This window comes from Microtus oregoni, unplaced genomic scaffold (assembly GCF_018167655.1).
Source record: "Microtus oregoni isolate MIOR12 unplaced genomic scaffold, Mior012 000080F_ref0000499, whole genome shotgun sequence".
NCBI classification, from domain to species: domain Eukaryota; kingdom Metazoa; phylum Chordata; class Mammalia; order Rodentia; family Cricetidae; genus Microtus; species Microtus oregoni.
The window spans coordinates 2,437,451-2,463,434 of record NW_024544538.1 but is presented as its reverse complement, the minus strand read 5'-3'; the positions used below and the strand labels follow the sequence as shown (position 1 = coordinate 2,463,434).

Below are 25,984 nucleotides of genomic sequence, written 5' to 3'. Positions count from 1 at the left end.
CCTTGATTAGATAGGCGAGTTGGTTGATTCCTTAGAGTAGTTTGGGGAAGTTTATTAGCATCTGGTGCAGATGATGAAGGTTTCACTGCACGTAAGGAATACAACAAAGACTTTTGAAATCCTGGTTAGAAGATGGTCTCAGAGTCTCTGAAGCAGATGATGAATCTTGCAGGGGATCTTGGACCAACAAAGAAGGTCTAGAAGCTTCCTGAAAGGAATTGGAATGCTTTGTAAGTTCATGATCAGATTGCAAATTCTCAAGAGTCCTATTTGCAGATATGGGCAGTACCAAAGATTCTTTAGAAGACAGGGAGTCCTTTTGTGTAGATGGCAATATTTATGGTAGTTTATGGGCATATGATGTAGATTGTCGAACTTCTGTTGTACATGGCAGTAATCCAAAAATGCCTTGTGCTGAAAAAGACTGTTCCAAAGTACCTTTTTCTAACTGAGAATTTCTCTCATTCCCTTGGCCAGATGCCGAAGGTTCTAGGGACACTTGTGCCAATGACAACACTTCTAGAGTTATTTGTGAAGGTGGTTTAGGTCCCACTACCTTTTGGTCAGTTAGAGAAGTTGCTGAAGTCACATGTATTAATGAAAAAAGTTCCAGAGGTTGTGGAGTATATGGTGAAGTTACTGTAGTCTCTGAAACTGATGTAAAAGTTTCCACAGGCACTACGTTAGGGAAAATATATCCATGAATCCTCTCAGAGGATTCATGATTTCCCACAACATCTTGGGAAGATTCAGAAGGTTCTTGAGATTCTTGAGCAGATGCTGAAGGATGCAACAACCCTTGGGTCAATTTAAAGGGTTTCTGAGGCCCTTGGGAAGAAAGCAAATTTGCTAGATCCACTGGGCCAGATTGGAAAAGTTCTTGAACACTTGGGGCAGATGATAAATGCTCTCCAAACCCTTGGAGTGAGGACAATATTCTTGTAGATTGTGAGGCTGTTGAATAATATTCTTTACACTGTCCTACAGTTGAAAAATATTCTAGTTCCCCTTGTGCAGATTGGGATGGTTCCAGGTACTTTGGAGATAATGTGGAAAGTGCTACAGTCTCAGTCTCAGACTCATGGGAAAATGGAAAAGGACACAGAAAATTGCACAGAGATATAGAAAGTTTCAGGGACTCTTGTTTAGTTAGCAAAGAGTCTTGAGGCCTAGGGTAGATAGAGAAGGTTCCTTCATCTGAATACAAGCTGAAGACAATGGATGTTCTGTATCTTCTAAGTGGGATAACAATGATTCTTCAATTTCCTGATCAGATAGAGCAGGTATCAAAGGCTTTTTGACATATAGTGAATGTAATAGATAGCTTTGGTCAGATAGAGAAGAATTGTTAGCATCCTGGGAATGAGTTGAAAGTTTTGTACTTCTTTGAGCAACTGATAAATTTTGTAGAACCCCTTCTGCAAACTTGATCACTTCCAGAGTCCTTTGATCAGACTGAGAAGATTCAAGATCTCCATGGAGAGCTGGCAAAACTCCCACTTCATCTTGTCATAATATTTAAATGCTGAAGGCCCAAGGGAAGAGGTTAAACGTACTTTGGTCACTGTTGCTGATGCAGATAGCTGTGTAGAATCTGCTTCAGATAGGGAAGGCACCCAGCTCCTAATGTTGAGGATAATGGTCCCAGAGAACCATGATCAGATGGAGACAGTCCCAAAGACCCTTGTTCAGATAGCAAAGATCCCACCAACTCTTGAGGGTAAGGGGAAATGGTTTGAGTTGCATCATGTAGGGAGGAATGTTCTAAAGGCTCTTGAGCAAGTAAGGAAATGTTTTTAGTTCCTGGAGCAGAGATAGAAAATTCCTCAGACTCACCATTACTGGACAGATGGGCAAGAATATTTGAGAGCATTTGGAATCGTCTTGGAAACCCTCGAGAAAAAAAAGGAATGTTCTACATTCTCTAATGTAGATGGCAAAGGGCACAGAGTCTGTTCATCAAGTGTGTTAATTTGCAGACGCCCTTGGATAGTTACAAAATGTTCTAGGGCCTGGGAAGTAGATAAAGAACTTTCCTGTGCATGTGGTGCAGAAGGAGTGCCTTTTGCATCTTCTCTGACAGATAACAGAGACCCCAGAGATTCCAGACCACATGAGGAAGATTCCAAAACCTCGGTAATCAATGGTAAATATGGAGTCAATGGGAAAGTTGATTTGGCTGGTTTCTCAAATGGAGAAATTTCTCCATCTATTCCCACAGATGACACATGCCCAAGTTTCCTATGTTCTGATTCTGATGGTTCCATGAGCCCTGGAGAATATACCAAAATTCCTAGAGTCCCCTGGGTAGATGGTAAAGAATCAAACATTCCATGTGCTGATATGGACAGATCATCAGGTCTTTCAGCAGATTCCAAATGATCTAGAGTTTCTGGGGTCAATGGGAAAGCTTTCCAAGAACCTGGTTCCCTTGATAAATTTCCTCCAGCCTCTGGAGTTGATAAAGACCCTTGAATGCCAGATTCAGTTTTGGGAGGTCCTAGAGGCCCTTGTGCAGATAGTGGATGTTGGTGAGGACCTTGGATCAATGAAGAAGGTCTCAAAATCTCCTGTAAAGAAGTCGGAGGTTTCACTGACCTATCAGGAGATGATACATTTTCCACTCTCCCTTTTGTGGATGATATTTCCAAAGCCCCTTGGGAAGATAATAATGTTTCCCTAATCCCTTTTCCAGGTAAAGGATTTTCCAAAGACTTTTGAGCAAACATAGTTCTTAGAGCTCCAGTGGCAGAAGAAGATTCCACAACACTTTCAACATATTGGGAGTTCTCTATTGACTCATTTGCTAATGAGGCAAGTCCCATATGCTCCATATCAGATGATAAAGCTCCTAGACCCTCTGAAATATTTGAAGTACTTTCCAGAACAATTTGTGAAGGTATCAAAGTTTTGAGTCCCTCCTTGGCAGATTGGCAAGGTTTCAAATTCCCTATTAAAGGTATTAAGTGTTCTTGAGCCTCTTGGTTAGACAGTGAATTACCCAGAGACTCCTGTGCATATATAGAATGTTGTTCATGGTGTTTGTCAGCTAGCATATGTCCAAAAACCCTTGGATCACATAGAAAAGATTCCAGACCACCTGCGGCAGGGAGAGAATTTTTGACATGTTCAGAGTTAGATGACAAAATTTCCAGAGACTCTAGGGAAAATTTCAAACTTTCTTGAGTCCCCTAGTGGGTTGAAGAGTGTTCAAGAGCTCCTTCACTAGGTGGAAAGTGTTCTAAAGCATATTGGTCACACTGAAATTTTCCGATAGCCCCTTTGGGAGATGATGGGATTACCAGAGCCACTTTTGCTGCTTCCACATCTTGGATAGACCCTTGTTCCAATGTGGACAGTTCTGGAGCTTGTTGGGCAGACAGGGAAAGTCCCACATCCTCTTGAGTAGATGGCAAATGTCTGAGAGTTCCCTGTGCAGGTAAGGAAATTACAACAGGATCATGATCAGATATCGTAGATCTTGGAAACCCTGAGATATTTTTCAATTGTCCTGGAGATCCTGTGTTGTGTGAATATGTTCCCACATCCACTTCTACAGAGGACAATAGTCCCAGGGTCTCCTGGCAAGATATGAAAGCTAACATATCATCTAGAGCAGACAGAGAATGCCCTGGAGTTGCTTTTGTGGATTTGCAAAATCTATAGGCTCTTGTGCAGATAGGGAATGTCCCACAGACCCCTGGATGGGGAGCACAGGGGCTATGCTACCTTCTGAGGATGAGAGACTTCCCTGAAGCCCTTGTACAGATGGCATTGATGGTAGGGCCACTGAGCCATATTGAGGTAATTCTAGAATTTCATGATCATGCAACAATGGGAAATGGGTTTCCTGATACAGAGTTAAAACTTCTTGAGCCTTTGGAGCCACTGGTAAGTGCTCAAGAGACGCAAAGACTGAAGGGGAATTTTCCAGATATTCGTGTATAGATGGTAGAAATCTTTGCAACCCTTGTGCAGATTGGGAAGTACCAGCATTCCCGAGTAGATATGGAAAGATCCAGAGGCCTTTGTAGGGACAACAAGAGCCTTTGCAAAGACACCCTAGGTGAGCATGAAGTTTCCAGAGAGCCCTGAGCAGGAGGGACATGTTCTAAAATCCCTTGTTCTAGTGAGGAATCTTCCTGATCTCTTGGGAGGTTGGGCAAATGTCCTGAATAACTTAATGAAGGTGGAAAACTTTCCTGAGGCCTTTGGGCAGATGACAAAAGTTCTTTTGCTTCCTGGGCAGCCTGGAAACAACACAGGTCTCCTGGGGCAGATGGTGAATGTCCAAGAAACCCTTGGCAAGATGGTGAAGTTTCTAGATACCACTGCTCAGATGTTGATGACACTGGAGACCCTAGGGGAGATGGAAAGTGTTCTGCATCAAGAAGGCAGGAGGAGGCACAGGGATCTTTAGATGGTTTGGAGGACATAGGAGATGTCAGGTCCTCTTGTGCTAATGGCAAAGATTCAATATGTTTTTGTTTACATTTGGCCTTCCCCTTAGACCCTTTGGCAGATAAGGAAGGTTTCAAGACTCCTAAGTCAGATTTAGAAATTGACAGATCTGCTTGGGTATAGGTAGAATTTTCTGGAGCCTTTGACAGCGATGGAGAATGTCCCTGAAGGCCTGGGACAGATGGTAAATGACATAGACCCTTTGGGACAGATAAAAAGGCCCTTGGGCCTCTTGGGTTGAATTGGAATATTCATGAGGCCCATGGTTAGAATAGCAAGGTTCCACAGTCTTTTGTTCAGATGTGGAACATTGCAGGTCCTTTTGGACAGATATAGAAGGCGTAGGTCTTACCTGAGGAGTACTTGTAGTTATTGATGTTTCTTTTGGTGTAACGGCGTAAACAAATGCAGACAGATTGTAAAAAAATATATATCTATAACATTAATGTAGAAATAGACTTACAGAACCACCGTTCACGCGGAGACCAGGAAAGCAGAAGCAACGGCTGGGAGCATGCTCGCCAAATTCATAGGCAGACATTAGCCCGAGGCGAACACGCCCCCCAAGGGGCGGGACCTATCCCTACATCTCCCCTTTTTGTTTAAATAAGACAGAACCAAACCAAATACAACTATATACAATAACAACAAATAATAAATATAACAAACAATATTGAGAACAAAAGCTTTGCTAAACATTCTATCTCAAGGAGTCCAAATAATGTAGAGAGTAACTACAATTATATAATCTTCAACTCCGTCAAAGATCTGAGAAGGGAATAAACACTACTCAACAAATGAGATATATCCAAAATGTGCAACAATTGACAGAGACAACTGACTACCTGGGTAATCACCCAAAGTCTCATTTGCAATGTTGAGTCAACCAATTTTTTCTAAGGCCTAACATAACTGACATACCATTATTAAAGGCAAGGAACTTTTCAAAACTATCTTACCCTGTCTTGGCAGGATATGACAGTCCTGTTTTATCCATTGATGCACGCTCTGTATCTCGGTCAGTGGTTGAGGTATGGGCATTTATTTGCCCCAAGGCCAGTTCTGCCAAATAGAAAGGCTTGAGGTGGAGTGTCTTTGGTGCTCAACATTCTCTCGGGAATAGAGCTGTGCTGCCAGGAGCAATTGTGTCTCACTATCACGAAACTCTGAGTTAGATTAAAGGCCATTTTCTACAGCTCTTTGAAGAGGTTGAAGATTATCTATCTATACTGAGTATAATCTCTATATATCTAGAGAACCTGATTAGTCTAATTATAAATGACAAACTTAGATGACTATTTATCTATATAATTCTCAATATCTATCTAACTTAAAGACAAAGACAATAAACAACTGTGTAACAAATGAGGATAATGACCTCCAAATATAAACACTGTACAAATATACATTGCAATATGGTAAATATATATCAATACACAAACATTATATAAGTTTCTTAATCAGAGGTAGAAATGTACACTGCAATATGGTAAATATATACAATATATATTTATCAATACAATATATGTCAATACATAAAAAATGTTTTAAACAGAGATAGAAACATACATGCATACAATAGTCAATATAATTTAACTTTGTATCAATATACAAGAATCAATACCAATATATTTGTCTAAAAGCAGTAACTCACAATTATAAATCTATTATCCCATCATTCCCTCCTTTTTTTTTCAAAATGATCCCTGAGCTTATAAAATTCCTCCCCCAACCTCCCAACCCCTAAATGATGTCCCTAAACCCAGGGGTAAATTTTACTGGGAGAGGGGACCTCGTCCTCTAGAATTACTTCCAGCTGTCACGGGGATGATGTTCTTTCTGGGGGATCCTGTGAAAGTAAAATGATGGTTAAATTTCAAGATCAATGTCTTTTAAAATTGCAAATAGTCTCTGAGTATTTTGTGGAGGTCTGGCAAGAATGTTGTACAAGATGTGCACCATTTCAGCTAACCAAGTTGGGATCGTCTTGTGCAGCTGGTATCCAAAACAGGTCTTGTAGTAGTGCTATCAGTATCATGACGTCATATCAACCAGGTAGAGTTGTTGTTGTGGGGCCCCATCTTCTTCCTCGAAACTTCAAATGTCACTTCAAGAAAAACTCATTGTTCATTGTGAAAAACTTAAACATTAATCATATAGACATACATATTATATTCAATGAAAGACATGATAGATATATTCAATGAAAAGTATGATAGATATGGAGAAAAGCAAAGATGTTTTCTAAACTCATATTTCTTTCTGTCCCATATCATGGCTCTTGACATGAGACAGAAACTCCAGAAACTCTGGGTTTTTCTCTTACTAACAGGCTTGGAATTGGAGAGGGACTGAGCCAGAGTCCAACTTCAAAACCAGCTCTATATATTTATAAAGAAATGTTTAATAAGACATATATATAAAAATTAATACTTACAAAATGTGTCCATCCATCAGTAATTAAATATTCAGGGTCCCTCAATTTCTGTGAAGATGAGTATTTTCCTGTGGAGATAAGAAAAGAACCCTGCCTCCAACCTATCTGTCTTTCTTACCATCAGTATGCTTGCCATCCTTATGCAAGAATTGTTATTTATCTTTTCCAAGTGGCTTCTCTTCTTCAAACCGAACCTTTATTAATTTTGATGGTATCCACAATTTTTCCTCACCTGTGGAGATAAGAGCAAAACCCCTTCCCCAACGTAGCACATCTCCTGGCTTCCATTGTGAGGTCAGCACATCCTTGAAATAAACTGGTTGATTTAGTTCAGTAGACTTTTCCATTATCCAATGTCTTTCTGCAGCCGTTGTTCCCTTCTCATTAGCGTTGAGAAAATTCAAGGTTAACAAAGCATTATGTAACCTATTTCTGGGGGTGTTTTCCACCCCTTTCTGTTTGGTCAACATATCCTTTATAGTTCGATTGGATCTTTCTATGACTGCTTGACCTGTAGGATTGTATGTTATACCTGTAACATGCTTGATATTGTAATAATCAAAAAACCGTTTCATTTTCCTAGAGACATAAGCAGGACCATTATCCGTCTTTATTTGTGTAGGTATACCCATGATAGCCATGACTTCTAATATATGAGTGATTACTGAATCAGCTTTTTCTGAACTTAAAGCAGTTGCCCACTGAAAGCCTGAATAAGTGTCAATGGTGTGATGAACATATTTTAATTTGCCAAATTCTGCAAAGTGTAACACATCCATCTGCCAGATTTCATTCCTTTGGGTGCCCTTTGGATTAGCCCCTGCAGGCAGTGGCGTTTGGTTATAGAAAGAGCAAGTAGGGCATTCCTTTACAATCTCCTTAGCTTGTTGCCATGTAATTGAAAACTCTTTCTTCAAACCTTTGCTATTAACATGATGATTTTTATGAAATTCAGAGGCTTGTAGCACACTACCAATCAATAATTGATCAATTACTACATTACCTTGTGCTAGAGGACCTGGCAGACGCGTATGTGACCGGATGTGTGTTATGTACATAGGACAAAGCCTGTTCCTGATCAAATCTTGAACCTGGAGAAACAATGAGGTTAGTTCTGTATCATCAGGTATAAATTCAGCAGTTTCAATATGTAAAATAACTCTTTCTGCGTATTGTGAATCAGTGACTATATTAATAGGTTCTTTAAAATCCCTTAGCACCATAAGAATGGCATATAATTCCACCTTCTGGACAGAATTATACGGACTTTGTTCCACCTTACCCAAGTCTTCTGATTTGTAACCTGCCTTCCCTGATTTATTGGCATCAGTATAGAATGTACGGGCTCCAGTTATTGGAGCATCACGGACGATTCAAGGAAGAATCCAAGAAGTTCTCTTTATGAAGTTAAGCCTCTTGCTTTTTGGATAGTTGTTATTAATGTCTCCCAAAAAATTAGCACAAGCTCTTTGCCATGGTTCATTATCTTCCCATAATTTCTTTAGTTCATCAGCAGTGAAAGGCACTATAATTTCTGCTGGGTCTATGCCTGCTAGTTGACGAAGTCTCAGCTTGCCTTTTATAATTAACTCAGAGACTTTTTCCACATAAGTTTTCAGTTTCTTACTTGGTTTAAATGGTTAAAAGATCCATTCCAAAATAATATCATCTCTCTGCATTAAAATTCCTGTAGGAGAAATTTTTGATGGTTGTATGACAAGAATACAATCGAGCTCTGGATTCACCTTGTCCACATGTGCCTGTTGTAATTTTTCCTCAATCATTATCAGTTCCTTTTCTGCTTCAGCTGTTAATTCTCTGGGACTGTTTAAATCTTTATCACCATCCAAGGTTTTGTTCAAATGAATTATTAGATCAGGTGTTATTCCAATAGCTGGTCGTAGACTGGAAATGTCTCCTAACAGTCTTTGAAAGTCATTAAGAGTCCGTAGGTGATCTCTCCTAATTTGTGCTTTTTGTGTCTTACTTTTTTGCAAACCTATTTTATAACCTAAATAATTAACAGAATCTCCCTTCTGAATCTTTTCAGGAGCGATTTGCAATCCCCATTTAGGTAAAAGTATCTTTATTTCTTCAAACAGTCTGTTCAAGGTATCCATGTTTGAATCAGAAAACAAAATGTCGTCCATGTAATGGTATACTATTGATTTGGGAAATTTCTTGCATATTATATGCAATGGTTGGTTCACAAAATATTGGCACAGGGAGGGGCTATTTAACATACCCTGGAGGAGAACGGCCTAGTGGTACCTCCTCGAATGTTGAAAATTGTTATAAGTAGGCACTGTGAAGGCAAATTTTTCTCTATCTTCTTTTTGCAAAGGTATAGTGAAAAAACAATCCTTTAAATCAATAACTATGAGAGGCCATCCTTTTGGTAATAAAGAGGGCAAAGGAATTCCAGATTGCAGAGGGCCCATAGGTTGAATAACCTTGTTGATGGCCCTGAGATCTGTCACCATTCTCCATTTACCTGATTTTTTCTTAACCACAAATACAGGAGAATTCCAAGGGCTGGTAGATTCTTCTATATGTCCAGCATCTAATTGTTCTTGTACCAGCTGTTCTAAAGCCTGTAACTTTTCCTCAACTAAAGGCCATTGCTTTGTCCATATTGGTTTCTCAGTCAACCATTTTAGAGGCAAGGCTGTTGGTATCTCTGAAGGGACATCAATTGTTTGTTCTTGCACAGCCCTAATGGCCAGTTTTCTCCGTTTGTAATATCTTTTAATATTATTTTCAGAAATATAGGCTCTAGAAGTCGCAGGAATGTTAATTTCGGTATTCCATTGTTGTAATAGGTCACGACCCCATAAATTCATTGCGATATTGGTTACATATGCCTTTAATTTTCCTATTTGTCCCTCTGGCCCTATACATTCAACCCATCTCGTGCTCTGCCTTACTCGAGATAGGGTTCCAATACTCAGGACCTGAACATTTATATTCTGAAGAGGCCAATACGGATGCCAAGATTCTGGGGTAATGATACTTACATCAGCACCTGTGTCCAACAGGCCAGTAATAAACATGCCATTTACACACACTCTCAGTTTAGGTCTTTGATCATTTATAGAAGTTTGCCAAAACACATGTAACTTATCTTTCTGATCATTATTGCTTGTAACGGTAGGCATGGGGCTTCCTAATTGTCCTGATGAGGCACGTTCTCTGCAGAAACTGGAAATGACTGAACCATGTTTGCCATGGGGGCCTGTGAGGCCCCCCCCTCTCACGTTTCCCGACTGTATCAGGTTGCCTTGTCTATCTCTTCTGGACCTGCATTCATTCGTCCGGTGTCTGCCTTTTCCACATCTTCTACATAAACCTGAAGGCTGAGTCCTCCTATTTCTGTTATTTCTAGAAGATGCATTATTATTATTATTTCTGAAAGATGCATTATTACTCTTATTATTTCTGAAAATCCATTGTCTACAATTCCTTTTCATATGACCCATTTTGCCACAATTAAAACATTTGGTATTCTGGTGTCTCCTTTTACCATTGGAAACTGCTTCTTCTACCCATGCTTCAGTGCCATAATCAAATGTATCAACATTGAGTGTATGCAAGACCCATTCTTCCAAGGGCGCTGATCTGAGCTTTAAAGTGCCCAAAATCCTTTTGCATTCCACATTTGCATTTTCATAAGCCAAAGACTCAATCATTATACGTCTTGCTTCTGGGTCAGATATCCCTATTTGTACAGCCTTAGTTAATCTTTGTAAAAAGTCACTAAAGGGTTCTCTCTGACCCTGTTTAACTCTGACAAATGATTCCATTCTCTGTCCTGGGTCTTGTACCCTGTCCCAAGCCCTTAAGGCTGCTGTAGTACACATGGAGAGTGTGTTTTCATCCAAATTAGCTTGTTCCTGAGGGTCGGAAAAGAGCCCTTCACCTAGAATTTGATCTAGGGAAATGTCAATTCCCTTCGCTTTTTCCTGCTGGTCTAAGAGTCTAGCCTCTTGCCTGAATAAGCATTTCAATTTCAATTGTGGTCCACTTTCGAGTACCGCAGAGCTCAGCTGGAGCCCGTCCGAGGGGGTTGCTCTGCTTGTCGTGGCCCAAGATCTTAGCATCTCTTTAACAAAAGAGGCTTGCATCCCAAAAGTCATGACAGCCTGTTTTATTTCCTTGAGATTATTCATACGGACAGGCTCCCATGTAGTCTACTTGATGACCCTAGGGTTTTTGGAACCAATCATCTTCTCTGTTGTTATTACTGGAAAGGCAGGTAGAGCTGTAGGTAGAACTTTGTGGAAATTGTCCCGGAGAGATTTACCCACAGATGTAGTTAAAATTTGCCTTTCTACCCTTTGCTCTTCTTCATCAGAATTTAGAAATTCCTCAATCTTTTCAATTCTATTCACCATTGCCTTCTGCAATGTCTGAATCTCCTGTCCAGAATTATGTTCCAAAGCCTTCACTGAGGATTCTAAAGTATGAAATTTGTCCGTTAGAGATAACATCTCATCTTTGGACATAATTTTTATGGCATAAACCGTGCCTTCTTGTATTGACAATCTTTCCGTCAATCTGTCATAAGCTTTAGACAAAATCCGATTGTCACATTCAGCAGTTTTGATTCTCTCAGTTAATGTTTCATTTCCTACAGAAAGGGACTGAAGCTTACCATCCAGATCAGCTGTTCCCTCTTCCATAGTAATGAATTTCTCCTTAACATCAGCCTGGAGTACTTCAAACTGATTCTTGAGAAGATTGTTGTCATTCTCAATTGTTTTTAAGCGTTCAATCTCTGCCTTAAGAATCCTGGATTCGTCTTGTAAAGACTTTATCATGTTTCTATTATCAAACCATTTAGTGCCAATGAAAACTACAAATCCCAGAAGGATCCATAGATGTGGGGTGATAGACACCTCTTGTAAAATCTCCCACATGGTACAATTAAAAAAACTGTTAAATTCTTGAATACTAATGTGTTCAGACATTTTATTTATAAAAGAAAAATTTTTACCTGCAATGATCGGTTCCTGCCAGTGGTGGTCTCTGTGTTTTTGGAGCCTGTCCTAGAACTAGCTCTTGTAGACCAGGCTGGCCTCGAACTCACAGAGATCTGCCTGTCTCTGCCTCCCGAGTCGTGCACCACTACTGCCTGGCTGGTCTCGAACTCACAGAGATCCGCCTGCCTCTGCCTCCCAAGTGCTGGGATTAAAGGCGTGTGCTACCACTGCCTGGCTGGCCTCAAACTCACAGAGATCCGCCTGGCTCTGCTTCCCAAGTGCTGGGATTAAAGGCGTGCGCTACCACTGCCTGGCCTGCCTCAAACTCACAGAGATCCACCTGCCTTTGCCTCCCAAGTGCTGGTATCAAAGGCTTGTGCCACCACTGCCCGGCCAAGTCACTTTGTATAAGACCAAATCTGCCGCTGTGGCAGCTTTTGTTGCAAAACCGCAGGTATTTGAGCTTCTGCTAATTCAGGCATTGGGGTTCCGCTGCAAACTTAGCCAAGGCAGGCAGAATGGGCCGGTGTGGCCGAGTATGTCTCGGACTCGGCACTGGGGCCGGAGTCACGAACTAAAAAACAGCACCCAGGAGGGTGCTGTGTTAGTTAGCGGGCTACCCGCTTGAGTCGCGGGCAAAATAGCCCACGTTGGACGCCAAAATGTAACGGCGTAAACAAATGCAGACAGATTGTAAAAAAATATATATCTATATCTTTAATGGCGGAATAGACTTACAGAACCACCGTTCCAGCAGAGACCAGGAAAGCAGAAGAGAAGGCTGGGAGCATGCTCGCCAAATTTATAGGCAGACATTAGCCCGAGGCGAACACGCCCCCCAAGGGGCGGGACCTATCCCTACATTTTGGAGCAGTAGAAGATGCACATACCCTTTTTGAGGAAGGGAGAAGTATAAAATTGCCTTCCTTAGATGAGGGAGTTCTGAAGTCCCCTTCATCAGAAGGATCATCTCTCAATCTCTTTTTGGTAGAAATGGAACACCCAGGGCCCACTTGGGTAGAGGGAACATGTTTACTATTTCCCTCCTGAGAAGGGATATGCATAAAACTCTCTTGTGTAGATGGGGAAGACGGTAAAGTGCCTTCATGAGATATGGTAGATCCTTGGGCCTCTTGCTCAGAAGGTGAAGGTGATATTGTGTCAGGTGTACATGTGCATATTTTTACTACAGCTTCAGAATGAGGGGAAATTTCTAGAAACTGTGTATATGTGATATCCTCTAAAGTTTCCTGTGCATATGTAGTAGGTCTAAAATACTCATGGGCAGCTAAGAAAGTTACTGGAGCTCCTTGTCTAAATGTGGAAGTTTTAGGAACACTTTCTTCAGGAGAAGAATGTAATAAAGCCTTTTGTATAGAGATGTTAGATTCTAGAGACAGGTGGATGGACAAAACAGGTTCCAACAGCTCTTGGGAAGATAAGGTAGAATTCAGTATTTTTGGTGTATTTGTTAGATGTTCTGGAGTCACTTGTAGGCGTGTGGAAAGACTAGCATCCCTTTGTGCGGATGGGGAATGGCCTATAGCCTCTTGTGTAGTTCTGACAGATTGCTGATACCCTTGAGGAGATGGGGAAATTTCCCCAGCCTCCTGTGAAGAGTGGAGAGGTCCTGTGGGTGTTTATGGGCAGGTAGAATCTGAGGAATATCTTTCTCTCAATGTGAAATTTGCTACAAATTTTTGTGTTCATGTGTCACATCCAAGAGCCATTTCTAAGGATGGGGATGACTCTGGAACCCATTCTGCAGATGTATCCTGTCCCCCAGTCACTTTATCACATATGGTAGAACACAAAACATCCTAGACTGGTTGTAAACGACCTGGTAATCTTGGTGTATATGTAGAAATTTCAAGAGCCTCTCCTACACATGTGGAAAGTCCTAGAGACTCCTGAGGAAGAAGGGAAGGCTGTATTGTCTTATCACTTTGGGTAGTTGTGGAATGTGCATGGCTCACTTGAACTCTCTTGGCATATCTCTGGTTATTTTGTTTCCAATGATGAATCAGAAGGGCCTTTTTGATTGGCAGGGTATATTTAGATCCCTCTTGGTCTGATAGAAACACTGGAAATCCACCTTGCTCAGAAGGAGGATCTGTCCTTCTCTTTTGCTATAGTGGGGATATCCATTGTCCGTGTTCATATCTGAATTAGGTTTGAATTTCCCTTTGTGAGAGAGAATAGGTCTTTGACCTGCTTCTCTAGATGTAGACAATTCTGGAGTCCTCTTGACAGATACGGAAGGACTCAGAACCCCTAGGGAAGTTGATGCAGGTGCAAGAGACCTTTGTGTATGTTGAGAAGGTACAAGGGTCCCTTGGGTAGACTTGGGAGTTCCTACCATCTCTTGTAGATATGTGGAACTCTCTAGGGCCCCTTCTGAAGATGGCTAAGGTTCTGGAATCCCTGATGTAGATGTAGATAGTTTTGTTTCTGATTGGGTAGGCATGAGTGGTGTGAGGCTCACTTGGGGAGCAGTGATAGGGCTTGGTCCCCTCTGTGCTGTAAGGGAAGATCCAAGCCCATTTACTGCTGGAGGACATTTAAAGCCCTCTTGCTTTAATTGGGAAGTTATAAAATTCCTTTGGTCAGAGGAGGCATGACTCAAGCTCACTTCAGCCGATATGGATTTCTTAGGGTCATTCTGGGGAGAGGGAAACAACCTTGGCTCTCTTCATGAGAGTGTATAGCTCTCCAGTCATCTTTGGCAGCTTTCAATGGTGCTAAACTCCCCTGGGAAAAGGGGTTAGGAAATATTTCATTATGGGAAAATGAAAAATCAGTGAGCACCCCTTTTGAAGAAAAACATGTGGAGCTGTCTTTGTCTAATGGGGCCTGCTGTAGGCCCCCTTGATCAGAAGGGGCTTATCTAAAACTCTTTGGTGGAGAATTGGAATGATTGGTGACCCCTCGGCTAGAGGATGGACTTTTGAAAACCCTTCTAGAAAGGGAGACATGTTTGATTTTCCTTTCAGCCAAAGGGGGAGGTTTCTGGGATGCCTGGGAAGATATGGACTGCCCCATAGACACTTGATCACATTGGGTTCCTCCCAGAACCTCTATGGTGGATAGGGATAGTTTGCTTCTCAGAGACTGTGAAGGCCAGGCAATCACTGGTTGTGCTAGGGAAAGAATAAGTAATAGTGCTTGAATAGAGCAGAGGATGTCTGGAACTGATATTACAAATGGTATTCTGCATTTTAAGGATGACCTATCCTGGGATTTTCTAGTAAATTGGTGACAACGTCATCCTTTATGCTGAAATGCACCTCTAGACTGCTTAATAGTACTTATTGCAGTGCTATAATTATATAAATGTTAGTATATATGTGTGTGTATATATATATATGAAAATAAGGATAAGAAAAATAATCTTCTTATAGTACAAAAGCAAGTTGTTTTTCAAATACTTTTATCTGCTTTTGGTTAAGTTCACCAATTCAGAACACAGACACAGTTGGACTCCCTAGTGTAGCCCTTATGGCCTTAAGCAATTGCTTTGTCTCAGTTTACACATTGTGTGTGTGTGTGTGTGTGTGTGTGTGTGTGTGTGTGTTTCACTACAGCAGTTTCATACATATGCTTTTATTATTAGCAAGGATGTATTCTAGGCCCCCTGGGTACTTTCCTTTCCAGTATTGGTCCTGTCTAACTACCCACCTGTTAGTATTCAGGTATGTGTACTGGCCTGAGCTTGGGGTAAATGTCTTCAGCTGTAGTCACTCAGAGCTCCTTCTGTGCACATTCACAACATTCTTTTTTAAAAGGACCATGCCAACCTCCTAACTCTCTCTTTCTCTCTTTGTCTTCATCTGTCCATCAGTCCCCCCCTCTTTCTTCTCTTCTGCCTGCTACTCCTGTCCCCAGAAGTCAGGCTCCCCCTCTCCCCTCCCTCTTTTCCCATTCACTTTCCTCCAATTAAAAAAACCCTCTACCTGAGCTTGTCGCATGGCATCTTTCTCACACAAGCCACTTTTTCTCAATTAGAGCACACCTGTGTGCCTTCATGCTATTTCTCCTGGCAGGATCTTTTTGGGAACAAGAAGACACCATCTAAGGTAGCCTGCCTTCATTTACCCTGCCTACTTATGTTCCTCTAACCCCACCTTGTGTGTGTGTGTGTTCATGTATGCGTGTGTATATATGCACATGAGCATACCTGCATTTGTGTGTTATTGGCATGAATGTGTAGTGTGTTTTTATATATGTAGGTGCACATGTGAATGGGTATATGCTCATATGTGTGTATGCACATGTAGAGACCCTATGTTGATTTTGGTTGTCATTGAAGACTCTACACATTATTTTTTTACTGAAACAAACATAATTTGGCTTGTCTAGCTAGTTAGTATGTCCCTTGTGATTTCTGGTCTCTAAAGTACAGATAAGCAGCCACACTTACCATTTATTTGGGTACTGCAAAGTTTAACACTTGTTTATATGTGTGGCGAGTGCTTTATACACTGAATTATCTCTTAGTACCTATTATTTTTAATGCTATTAAAATTGATTTTATTTCCTTTATTACTTTCCTAGCATGTTCTATAGAAAAGCTTCTGATGTTTATGTTGATTTTGTATCCTGCTACTTTGCTGAAAGTGTCTGTATGTGAGTTTTCTGCTGAAGACTTTAAGGGATAGATTATATTATCTATAAATAGGGAAAATTTGGCTTCTTTCTTTCCTGTTTGTATACCCGGTGGAATGTAAACTGGTGCCAACTGAATAAATCAGGACATAGGTTTTCAAAAATAAAAAAAGAAGTATTATAAGACCTAACTAAAATACTTCTAGACAAATACTCAAAAGACCCTAAGTCTTACTTCTGACATACTTGCAATTCATGTTTATTGCCATAATATTCACAATAGTTAAATGGAACCATTCCTTTCCATTATGAGATGAATAGATAAAATGTAAAATCCCCAATGGAATTTTATTCTACTGGAAAGATTGTTGAAATCATGGCATTTGGAGGGAAACAGAATTGCAGGTTTTTATGTTAGGTGAAGAAGTACAGATTTGGAAAGAGAGAATTATCAGAGTTTTTTTTTCTCATATGTGGAATTGAGACTTAATTTTTATATATTAGTATACATATGTGTGAGTATATGGTATAGGACATAAAACTAAATAATGAAGCAAGAGAGGAGAAAAGAGATCTACAGGGGTAAAATTAAGAAGTGTAATAGAATACATATGACATAAAGGGGTGCTTACTGGTTACTGTTTTATTACTGATATAAAAGACATTAACCAAGGCAATTGTGGAATGGAGAAGTTATTTGTCTTATGGTTCCAGAGGGAAATGAGTCCATCAAGGTGGGAAAATATGGCAGCAATCAGCAAATATGGTACCTGGAATAGGAGCTGAGTGCTCTTATCTCAAACCACAAGTAAGAGACTGAGAGAGTGAACTTGAAAGGGTGTGAGTTTTTCAGCTTTCAAAACAACATACCCCTAGGGACATAATTCCTTTAGAAATGTCATGCCTCCTAAAATACCCACAAACAGCCAAAAACTAGGGACCAAGTATTGAAATGCCTGAGACTGTAGGAGACATGTCACTCACTCACACCAGCACAGGATGACTATTGAGAGAAGCAATGAACCAGTAGGAGGGAGTCATGGGATCTAGGATGTCACTACAGGAGTAAGAACAACATGGAAAAGGGAAGAATGGAGAGATGGCTTAGCAGTTAAAGGAACTGGCTGCTCTTCCAGAGGACCTGGGTTTGATTTCCAGATTCACATGTTGGCTCACAATTATCTGTAACTCCATTCCTAATGGGATATGATACCCTCTTCTGACTTTTGCAGGCACCGGGCATGTATGTGGTGCACAGACATATGTGCAGGCAAAATACCCATACACATAAAAATAAATAATAAAAGGGAGGGAATAAAAATGTCATAATGAATATCACTTTGCTAACTTTTAAGCCTCATAAAGTATGTGTATGTTCATCATCTGCATATTTGTATAGTTTCGGCGCTTTTTTAACTTTTACTTTTATTTCCTCAAACTGTATTATTTTGCATTTGTTAAGATTTAATTTGTAGAGAAAACCAACACATGTGGTATATTTTAAAAGAGATTCCATGTTCTCCCTCCTTCTGCTCCTCATTGGGACCTTGGGAGCTCAGTCCAGTGCTCCAGTGTGGGTCTCTGTCTCTATCTCCATCCATCACCAGATGAAGGTTCTATGATGATATGCAAGATATTCGTCAGTATTGCTATAGGATAGGGTCATTTCAGGTTCCCTATCCTCAGCTGCCCAAGGAACTAACTGGGGACCTTGGCTTGGGCATCTGGGAGCCACTCTAGCAAAGAAGTCGGGACCACGAGGGGTGCACCCACCCACTGAGACAGTGGAGCTGATCTATTGGGAGCTCACCAAGGCCAGCTGGACTGTGACTGAAAAAGCATGGGATAAAACTGGACTCTCTGAGCATGGCGAACAATGAGGGCTGATGAGAAGCCAAGGACAATGGCACGGGGTTTTGAACCTACGTAATGTGCTGGCTTTGTGGGAGCCTAGCCAGTTTGGATGTTCACCTTCCTAGAAATGGACGGAGAGGGGAGGACCTAGGACTTACCACAGGGCAGGGAACCCTGAATGCTCTTTGGATTGGAGAGGGAGAGGAGTGGGGGGAGGGGCAGAAGGGTGGGAGGAGGGGGAGAAGGGTGGAAGGAGGGGGAGGGAAATGGGAGGCTGGGAGGGGGTGGAAACTTGTTTTTTTTTCTCCTTTTCTCAATAAAAAAATGGAAAAAAAAGAGATTCCATGGGGTGCCAAGAAGAATGTGTATGCCTTTCCAATTTACTAAAGTAGTCTCTAGGTATGTGTTAAATCTAATCTATGTATCATCAAGTCCAGATCTGGCATTTCTTTGATAATTTTACTTTATATGATGTGATGTTTTATGTGGATTGCCAACAGGACCTATTATAAATAAAAGGAGCCTATGTGCATGCCTTTGAGGGATTATCTAGCTTAAGTTATCCTCTGTGTGTGTCTGTCAGGATATATTGGGGGGTGTCTGTGTTGGGCAGTGGGCTCTGAGTTCCTAGAAATGCCAAGCAGGCCAGTCAGAACGAGGGTACTGCCACTTCCATATGATTCCTACAAAATTCTCTCATCCATCAAGCTGCATGTAAATATACCTGCCACCCCACAAACATGCACCATGTACTGGACCACTCCATGCTTATGAGCTGGAACTGAAGGATGGAGCCTTAAAAGTCTTCACCTATGTGCCAATGTGCCATATGTCTTTAACCCTGAGCTGACCAACAGAACTGTTACATACCTCTGAGGAACTTCTTATGGTCTCTCCCAGGACTTGTCTCCAAGCCAGGGATAAAGTATAAACCAAACCAAACACACACACACACACACACACACACACACACACACACACACACGAGTTTAAAGTTCAAGGAGGCTAGGTCTTACCCTCTGTTAATTTCAGAGCCTTCTCTGAGTATTCTTATTGTGTGGAGCTGTGGACTGCTTCCTGCCACCCGGCTAGCTTTACCCTGTTGTAATAGGAGCGGTGGGCTGCGTCCCTGGCACCTGGCTGCCCGCACGGCTAGCTTTACCCGAAATAATTACAGAGAAAGTATATTCTTTTAAACACTGCCTGGCCCATTAGTTCCAGTTTCTTATTGGCTAGCTCTTACATATCGATCTAACCCATTTCTAATCTCTGTAGCTCCACGAGCTGGCTTACCAGGAAAGATCTTAACCTGCATCTGTCTGGAGTGGGAGAATCATGGCGACTCCTTGACTCAGCTTCTTTCTCCCAGCATTCTGTTCTGTTTACTCCGCCTACCTAATTTTCTGTCCTCTTAAAGGGCCAAGGCAGTCTCTTTATTTAACCAATGAAATCAACACAAAACAGCAGACTCCCACATCATTACCCGAAATAATTACATGGAAACTGTATTCTTTTAAATATTGCTTGGCCCATTAGTTTTAACCTCTTATTGGCTAGCTCTTACATATTGATCTAACCCATTTCTAATATTCTGTGTAGCACAACGAGCTGGCTTACCTGGAAAGATCTTAACCTGCGTCTGTCTCGAGTGGGAGAATCATGGCCACTGCCTGACTTGGCTTCTTTCTCCAAGCATTCTGTTCTGTCTACTCCACCTACCTAATTTTCTGTCCTATTAGGGCCAAGGCAGTGTATGTATTTAACCAAAGAAATTAATACAAAACAGAAGACTCTCCCCCATCATATTCTTGTAGCTGAGATGATGCCTAGACAACACAGAGCAGGAGAAGGGGCTTTTGAATCCTTGACCCTGTGACTTCTCCCTGGGTATTATGTAGGGTGGCCTAGACAGCAGACAGCAAGTATATGCCACCTGCATGGGTGCCCCGTATCAAAGAGAGGAGCTTTGTCAGGGGTGGCAAGGGCAGTGAAACCTGGCCTGGATGGTACCCAGAGGCCTGCCTGGTCAATTTGGGCATCCTACATTCCACATCCTGATCTGGCTACTTCTACTTGGATTCACCCTAAGCCACCACACCACATTGAGCTTGGTACCCACTAGGTACACACAAGAAGGAGGTACATGATGATGTTGGTGGCAGGTGCCTTCTGTCAGACCCCTTGTAGGGTTCTGGAGATGTAGCTGTAGATCAGAAACATCTTCTGGCAGGTACAGGTCCCTGAATTGCAAGCACAGCATGGCTCAAGGGGAAAGCCATTTCTCAGAGAAAGCAAAGGAAAGAAAGGAGGGCCCTGCAGAAAGAGAGGAGAGAGGATGACAGGGAGGGATTTATGTGGATGACAGACACTTTGCCATAATGGTTACCTGGCCCTGAGACCCTGAGCACCTGGCCAGATATTCTGGGCTGTGTGTGTGGTTTCAGGGAAGGAGTTGTGTGTTCTGCTAGGGAGACTGTGCCAAAAGCTAGAGGTTCCCTGGGCGGGCTTGTGCACATGATGTGGGCTGGCAGGCTCCACAAGGTCTCCAAAGGAACCCAGAGGCAACCCAGGATGCAGAATCCCCTGCAGGGAGGTTCTCTAACCCTGCCAGACATGGTGACTTCAGAACCTGAGAGGCTGTGCTTCCCTTGCCCAGCAAACCAAGGACTGTGGTGGATACGCAGTTCCCCTGGGTCCGGTTGCTCCCACACCACTCATGGGTCACAGAGACTGCAGGAGACTGGCTTAGGCACAGTGGGGGCACTATGGGAGCTACTCTTTAGCCAGCCCTCAGCCATGTCAGCAGAAGCACTGGGGAGCTGCGGGCAGAGAAACAATGCTGCTTGATGGCAGCAGTACACCGAGAAGGCCAACTGTCACAGGTCATGGGTGCACTCCCTCTGCCCTTTCCAAAGCAAAATTAAAGGAAATACAGTGCACCACACTCCAAGATGGCCACCAAAAAAACAGCTAGGCCAGGACTGGCCAGAGATGGGTCTTTAGGCTACTATTTTGCCTGCCCCCACTCCCTTCCAAACGCAGGAACCCAGCAGAAGCGGTAGAAGTGGAGGTGTGCAGGACAGAGTCACCTTCACATTCATCAGTGGAGAAGAGACAAGATAGGGTACCACACCATTGTAATCTTCCATGAACCTCCCTGCTCCAGCACAGAGAGACGATGCCCTGTCTCTCTTCCCATGGACCCTGGTACTTGTTTCTGTGACTCTCATTTAATTACTGGGAATTTTGTATGTCGTTGCAATCGCAAGGTTTAGGAGTTGGGACAAAAACCGGGGCACAATAGACATGCCATCCAAGGAGAAGAAGTCTACAAGCAAAACTCCAAAGCGCCCGAGGGATTCTCCCGATTCTCAATTTGATGATGACTTGAAGTCCAGTGTTCCCCAAAGGCTAGGTACAATCAGAGGGTTTTGTGAAAGGCTGCACCTACCCCAGGGGACAGTTTGACTGATCTCTTGGCAGGTGGTGCATAAGGGTAGTTCAGGCCCAGGATTATTGCTTCAGATTGCAGGATGTTTCCAATTCTGAAAACGGGTATTTCTATGTATCCCAAACTGGTTTGTTGACTTTAGGTTCCCCCTTGATCTTCTAACTTCAGGACTCCTAGCCTAAGCCATCCTCACTTCCAGCTTGTCTCCTGGAAAGATTTAAAATTACTTTAACCCTGGAAGCTTGTACAAATGCCTAACTAAAATATCCCCAGGCACATACCTGTTTTAATCTCACTTGTACACACATGATGGATTTAAAAGTACGTTTCCTGTCTAGGATGCCTAGAAATTCCATAGACAACTTATTTTGTATTTTCTTTCTCTTCAGTGTAGTAGAAAACCTCGCGATTGATATCTGTGATGACAGTGCTTCATCAGAGCAAGATGAACAGCAGGCGAGGTAATAAGTGTAAACTACTGTTTGTTTGTCATTAGAAGACAGTTTCAGAAAATTCAACTCTTCTTTGTTAAACACCACATATTTATTTCCGAATAAAATAAATTTTCATATCTCATTTAAGAATTTCATACTTTTTTGTCTTTAAGGAATCTTTATTTTTAACATCAGAGAAAGCACATACACATTTTGTTCATGTTAGTAAGGGAATAAGAAAATGTCAAAAATGATTAAGTGTAAGAACAGTTAAACAAGTTGTAATACCTTCACATATAAAAGATACAACCACAAAGTAAGTTGAACATGTCTATGAATATCATTATGAATAAATCCAGAAAATCTTGCTATTTAAAGTAAATTGCCATGGATAAATAAATAAAAATGAACAAATTAAAAGACTTTAATATTTGTATATGCATGCACTAAAAGTAAAATAAAAATGATATATGTACTACTTAATTTACCACATAATTGTTTGTAACTATGAATAGCTTAGAGGTACATGATTTGGCATAGCTATATAATAGGCTTTAATTATCCTAACAGTATAATATTTATTTTTATTTTCTTTTCTGTTTATGTTTTGGAGATTAAATGTTACTGTGATTGCAGGTGAACTGTAAGTCATGGCAGTTTTCCTTCCTCATCTAGCCTGTGCCATCACACGAGAGTCAAAGCATTCTATTTCTTAACTGAAAAGACTGGACACTTATTATTTTAGTACTGCACTTAAATCCTTCACATCTGCTATTTACTTATGGTTCAATTTATGCACTTCATTGAAATTAGTAGAAAGTCATCTTCTTGCTTAGATTTAAATATAAGAAATTATGGCAATATTTGAAGATGGAAGACATAACTTGTGAGATAAGCACAATGACCATACCAAAAAAAAAAAAGACTAAGGAAGACTATTTCTCCCACTGTCAGTATTCCTTAGTTGCTTGTTTCCTGAAGTTTTTATTTGTGTATAGTTTAGGACTTGTAGAGTTTCCCTGGCTATTGATTGCTTTGTTCAGCTCATCTTTAGATTATCATGTTGGTGACAACTTAGAAGTGTTTCTAATATCCCTAGAATTTTAGAGCAATCCCCTTGACTCTTTGACTCTTACAATCTTTCTACCCCCTCTTCCCCTCTAGTTCTTGGGCCTTAGGTATCATTGTATTAGGCATATAAGTGACATTATTTGAGCACGTTCCTTTTAGAAATAATATATGAGTTTATGTGTATCTCTTTCTCTCTCTCTCTCTCTATATATATATATGATATATATGAGAAATATATATATATATATATGAGAAAGAGAGAGTAATATATGGGAGGATTTGTAAGGAAAAAAAGGAAAGGGAATGTAATTACAATACCAAAAACATAAAAGAAGCAATTTAAACTCTTTTAATACCAAAATCTTACACATTCAGTTTTCAAACACAGAAAACTGAATTTGTCAGCATATTCATATTGCATTTTTTGAGTGTAAATTGTCCTGGGGTCATTTGAGTGGCATCAGCATCATCACAGGTCCCTTTAAAACAGGGAAATTTAGGCAGACATTCAAGTCACAGGAGGACTAACCTAGGAAAAGAATTCATAAAGAAAGGTAGGTTTTTTTTTCCCAGAACATTCAAAAGGTGAAAGGAACCATCATAGGAATGCAGGCAGCCACAAGATACCAGAAAAGGCAAAATCTGAATGAATTGAACATGATGCTGACAACAATTGTAGCATATCTCAGGCAAAGAACAAAACAGAATTATAAGATGTATCTAAACGTGACAAGCGTTTTATTAAAACCTAAGTGAAATTTACTTATGGAATCACAGATCAAATTTGTATAAAATTTGAATTATGGAAATTTTAAAAATTCTAAATTTTACAAATTTGTGTAAAATTTGTATTAATTTTTAATTTCTTAATATGCTAACATATTAGATGCATCTAGGAATATAATTACATATAAGCATGTATTACAGTTTTACTAAACAACTTACATTTGATTTTTAAACTTTTGCAAGAATGTCTGTTGAAAAATCCTTTAAATGTCATCCTGAAACATTTTTATTGATACTAAAGAATTATTCTTCTAACTCAAACTATTATTATGAAAAGGGAAGAAACAATTGTAGAACAGAATCAGCCAAGACAACTTAGTAATGTCCTAGTCACAGTAAATACTAGTCTACTCATTTACACTTAAATTTTATATGACTATACTACTATGGAAATTAACCTGGTAGTAAAAAATGAATTTGCTTCTTGATTTTACCTGACTCCATCACTTTGACAATTTCATTCTGCTCTACATAAAAGTTAACATCCACTGAAATCAGTGATAATATGGAAACAAGAATGAGTCAAAGAAAACACAAGAAATAGAATGGGGATGAGAGAAAAAAAGGGAATGGGAGAGAAGAAAGAGGTGAATCTTTATCTTGTGTTGTGGAGCAGCTATCTACAGAGCCTTCTACAGTGCATGCTTTATGATTGAGCTACATACCCAGCACCTAGCTATATTTATCATCTTTGGGTAAGTCTAATGTTGATTTACATAACCCCATGTCAAAATTACTGTACAAACTTTAAATATGTGCAATTTCCTGGATGACAACTGTACCTTAAAAAAGCTGTTAAAAATGTCCTAGCCCCCCCTCCCCAAAAAAAGAGATGAATCTGGACTTCCTAGTTAGTTAAAGCTGAGCAGGGTTAAAGAGAGATGTTGCATCTGGAACTCATTTACATGTTGTTGTATTTATTTGTTAACGTTTATAAAACATCAAATCAAGCAAGGATAAATACTATTTAAAAATCCTATGAACGCATAAGCTTCCTTAGAGAGAAGCAACTAACAGTCCAATACAGTTATGACACCTATAAACTTGAAAGACCAGTTCAGTAACACAATGGGTTCAGTGGTAATTCTCATATCCTGGATGTAAGCAGTAGCTCTTAACTGCTTTTCAATTTTATTTTTATTTTCAAGTAATTTATTCTAATAAAAATGCTGCCCACCTGAATAATCATGATCCATTGCCCCTAATGTTCTCAAGATTTTTTTTTGTTAAAAATTTCCACATCCTCCCCTCCTCCCATTTCCTTCCCCCTTCCTCACCCCTCCCCCTCCCTCTCCAGTCCTAAGATCAGTCAGGATTCCCTGTCCTGTGGGAAGTCCAAGGTTCTCCCCCCTCCATCCAGGTCTATCTAGGAAGGGGAGCATCCAAACAGACTAGTCTCCCACAAGGCCAGACCATGCAGTAGAATCAAAACTCAGTGCCATTGTCCTTGGCTTCTCAGTCATCCCTCATTGTCAGCCACATTCACAGAGTCCAGTTTGATCTCATGCTCCATCAGTCCCAGTCCAGCTGGCCTTGGTGAGTTCCCATTAGATCATTTCCACTGTCTCTGTGGGTGGATGCACTCCTCACAGTCCTGATTTCCTTGTTCATGTTCTCCCTCCTTCTGCTCTTCACCTGGACCTTGGGAGCTCAGTCCAGTGCTCCAATGTGGGTCTCTGTCTCTATCTCCATCCATCGCCAGCTGAAGGTTCCATTGGTGATATGCAAGATATTCATCAGTGTGGCTATGAGAGAAGGCCAGTATAGGCACCCTCTCCTCTGTTACCCAAGGACCTAGCTGGGGACATCCCCGTGGACACCTGGAATCCCCTCTAGAGCCAAGTTTCTTGCCAACCCTAAAATGGTTCCCTTAGTTAAGATACCTTGTTCCTTGTTTCTATAT

General features: G+C 40.9%; 1 protein-coding gene across 3 annotated transcripts in view; it reads left to right on the top strand.

Moving 5' to 3' along the window:
• Window positions 1-25,984, top strand: part of LOC121441644 (E3 ubiquitin-protein ligase RLIM-like) — a 195,184-nt gene that overhangs the window by 124,165 nt on the left and 45,035 nt on the right. The window contains exon 3 of one of the 3 annotated variants that reach the window (XM_041642853.1): window positions 22,180-22,251. The exons of the other annotated variants lie outside the window; for them this stretch is intronic. The gene's annotated coding sequence lies outside the window, so the exon portion shown is untranslated. The remainder of the gene's footprint in view (window positions 1-22,179; window positions 22,252-25,984) is intronic. 3 annotated transcript variants of the gene reach the window in all.